Source organism: Stegostoma tigrinum, unplaced genomic scaffold (genome assembly GCF_030684315.1).
Source record: "Stegostoma tigrinum isolate sSteTig4 unplaced genomic scaffold, sSteTig4.hap1 scaffold_236, whole genome shotgun sequence".
NCBI lineage: Eukaryota > Metazoa > Chordata > Chondrichthyes > Orectolobiformes > Stegostomatidae > Stegostoma > Stegostoma tigrinum.
The window spans coordinates 26,380-30,396 of NW_026728170.1; the positions used below are offsets into that span (position 1 = coordinate 26,380).

The following is a 4,017-nucleotide window of genomic DNA, read 5'->3' on the forward strand; positions in this document are numbered from 1 at the left end:
TTTACAGAAGAGGATTGTCAGAGCTGGGCCACAAAGTACATTTAAGGCTCAGCTCGAAAGATTTTGAGCTGCAAGTGTATCAATGTTTATCGGGAAATCCAAGAAAGTGCAGTTCAGGATTATCCGCTCATTTAATAGCAGAGCAGATTTCATGGGCTGAGCTGTCTCCTTCTCCTCCAAAACTGCATCATGTTAATACAAAGCTGCAAAACTGACCAGAGCAAATTTTGCTTAAGAACAGATAGAACCCATCGAGACAGTGAAGCTCAGTGATGTTTGCAAAGGTCGGCAAACAAAGGGGTAGTCATGGTCAGAAGTGGGATTCGAACCCACGCCTCCAGGTGGAGACCAGAACACCCAGCTTTACAGTGGAAGGAATCTATTCCTTGAGTCTGGCGCCTTCGACCACTCGGCCATCCTGACACACCTTTGCTGCTCCAGAGTGATCTGTATACCAGAGTAAACAGGAAAAGCCAGTCTTCAGCACCCACACTGAGCCTGGCTCCATTAGGCCCACAGTCACCTCTCACAAACCACCGTTGCCCTTCACTTTTCCCAACCTCCCCCTTGTTCTTGTCTGAAACAAATTGAACGTCAGGCAAATGCAGCTGACATTGCTGATGTAGAACTGGGATATAGATTGAAGCGATACTGCCTGGCCTGTGACAAAATTCTACTTCTAATGGTCAGTCAATATTTCAGAGTTATTATTGTAAATTTTAACCATGAACACGCCATGGCAGTGACGGCACTGAATCCTAATCAGCAGACTGTGAGGGAAGACGTATATCTCTATCACCCTGGTCACTGCCTGATTCAGCATTGTGTCTCTCATCCTTCTGTACATGATCCCCTTGGCTCCATCACGGTGTTGTCGCATTGTCTTGGTTAATAATGCACAGACTACCCTGCCATCTATTACATTGCAGCTTCTAATGCATGAAGCCCTACCTTACAGGGCACAGCCTTCGCTCTATAGTGCAGTACTGAAAGCAATGTTCTTGTAAACCACCGGCCATGAGTTTACTTCAAACTGGAGGAGATGAGAATGTTTGTACAACTGCGGCATCCATCATCTAAAAGAGGACATTCAATATTGTCTGAAATTATGCCAATGTCATTTCCCCCGCAGGCGAGCAGTCAGGTGAGGTGAGGTTTTGTAAACTGCAGGTTGACAAGGAAACAATGGGGGACAAACACAGAGAGGGGAGCGGCCGAATGCTTTATTTCTTTGCTGTAGTCAGATTCTGGTTTTGAAGTGTGAAATGGGACTATAGAACCCAAATGGGTGAAATCCTACTTTCTGGGCGTTGGTCCCTGCTGAGGCCTTTGTCACCTTCTGGGAAATGTGTCTGTGTGTTACCTTCTGAGCATGAAAATGTGGTCCACTTCCCCAAGGGAACGTGAACATCTCAAACAGCCGGCCTATTGCCCCGTAGCACACAAGGCTATGGGCCAAGGCTGAAAACTGGGTCGTTGAGCCCCTTTGTGTGCTGTAAAAACACGATGATTCAGTCATTTTGCAGGAGAAACAACTGTCGTAGAAAGAAAAAAAAAGCCAGAAGTTGTGCCATTAAGAAACGATGCACACATATCCGCCGCTATCCCTGGTGGTCTAGTGGTTAGGATTCAGCGCTTTCGCTACTGCAACCTGGGTTCGATTCCCGGTCAGAGAATCAAGTTTTATTCTTCCTGATGGTGACAACGCAAAGGTAGTGCAGCTCTGTCTGCGATCCTTGCAATGTCAGTTCCTGTCCCCGAGAACATCAGGGTCCATGTTCCAGCCGCTTAAAGAGGGGAAAGGTGCCTTAGCCGTCACTGCTCAGTCAGGCTACTCACCTTTGTGTTGTGTTGTTAGCAGGGACATCAGCAGTAAGGGGAACATTCACAAGATAAACAACCAGCAAAGATAATCACAGTCGCTACTTCAATTCAATTGTCTCCCCTTTGTGACGCAGTGAGTTTCACTGCCATTTGTCGTCAGGAAGCTACAATTCACCCGATCGAGTCTGCTCAGCTATTCAATGAGATCGCTGCTGATCTGATAAATGTCAACTCCGCTTTCCTGCTTTTCCTCCATAACCTGAGGTAAACCCAAACCTAATCACAACATCTGGAAGTTTAGATGACTTCAGTGACCTGTGCATGTTTGCATGAAATTGAATAATATGAAATGAGCGAAAAAAAGCCCTTCCCACAATTCAACCCAGTGCAGGGTCAGCCATATGACAAAACTAAGAGAGGAAAGACGTTACCTCTATTTCTCCCAGCACAGATTTCTCTCTTGATGAATTGAATATTTGCAGCATTTTTCATTATAATTGTGACATTTTCATGGACAGATCCTCACTCAACCCACAAACAACTGTGCTTCCAAAAACTATTTTGCCTCAGATTAAAATTGCTGTGCATCTTTTCATACAGCTTGAGGTTCCAATTATCCCTGCTCCATGTCAACAGAAGCTGCTCCGGGTGAGGTTGGAGCTCACAGACTCGGCATTTCACGCGCCTCTATGGCCATTGAAGGGCCTCGTGCTCACCGATTGCATCACTTCTATCTGTATCCCCATGGTCACTGTCTGATTCACCATTGCATCTTTCATCCTTCTGCACATCATCCCCGTGGCTCTATCTCAATTTTGTCACATTGCCTTGGCTCATAATGCACAGACTATCCCGTCATCTATTATCACAGCGTATGTCTGCACGCTCATTGACACCCCCATTTCCGGTTATATCTTCATGGCTGGATCACTGAGTTTCCCTGGTTCTGGGCCCAGGAACTGGGATTATATGGTTGTATGCAGCAATGGTTACTTCCTTGTGTGAGGGAGCTGATGAAATATCCAATGTTAAACTAGATTACTATTGAAAGGTACATTTCAACAAGAGCCAGCACTGTACACGGAGTCTTTGATATTTCGTAGAAATCTATCAATCTCAGTCTTCAATATAATCATTGATGGAATCTCCACAGTCCCTGGTAGCATTGTAATTGCAGATTCCAGCCCTCTGTGAATCTCCACATTACAGTGTTCCAGTTGTCGATCTGGTGCTGTTCCTAACATATCCTCTGCCACTGTAGTTATTGCTTGTTGCACACCAGCAAACTCATGCGGTGCTGTGATCGTATTCTGGTTAGTACTCTGTGTTGTGGCCACAGCAACCTCGGTTTGAATCTGAGACCTGGCAGTGGGTGCTTGCTGTATTTTGTTTTAATCCTTGTGCCATGGGCCACAGAAATGCAGCAAGTATCAAACATTTTTACGTGTAAATATTCTTTGAGGTGGTGACAATCATCTCCCAACCCCGGCTCTCTCACATATCTGCATTTGATGTGTCACAATTCAAACCCACCACTTAGAGAATTTTCTCCCTCCCACAATCACTAACTCTCCTTTACGTCCCTCCTTCCACTTCACTGAGACACTGCACAAGCTAACATCCATTTTCACATTGACATTGTTCATTCTGTCTTGTTGCAGTCTATGTTGCTGAGTGAACGTGGCCTGTCTCACCACCAGGAACTCTAAACCAGATGAAATATTTAGATACTGGGACGGTCAGATCAAGACTCATGGAGCAGCTTTTACTGACATGGACCAGTGATTATTGGAACATCAGGCCTAGGAAAATGACCCATGGCAATAATGAGCAAAATGGACTGCATCAGAAAAGACCAGTTTCAGTGGCTTTCTGCAGCATTCATTGTATTTGGTCATTTCGCTACAGCGAGAGTATTGTGCGCAGTTCATTAATTCACATTATTGTGGGATGTGATAGCACCAGAAACTGTGCCGAAGAGATTTACCAGGATATTGTCTCACCTGAAGAGTTTCTGTTATGAAGTGAGATCGAACAGACTGTGGTCGTTTTCCTCAGAGCAGAGGCGATGTACAAAATAGTGAGGGTAGACTATGTAAACGCTTCCCCTCGAGGAAGGGTTCAATCACCGGGGTCCATAGATTTAACCTAAGAGGAAGGAAGTTTTGAGTATATTTACAGAAAATTGCTTTT

At 45.1% G+C, this 4,017-nt stretch overlaps 1 non-coding gene across 1 annotated transcript; it reads right to left on the reverse strand.

Moving 5' to 3' along the window:
- Nucleotides 1–308: 308 nt before the first annotated feature.
- On the reverse strand, nt 309–423 carry trnal-caa (transfer RNA leucine (anticodon CAA)). The gene is made up of 2 exons: nt 386–423; nt 309–354 (listed from the first exon to the last, which is right to left on the reverse strand). It is a non-coding gene; the product is annotated as a tRNA-Leu (tRNA).
- Between the last annotated feature and the right edge of the window lie 3,594 nt (nt 424–4,017).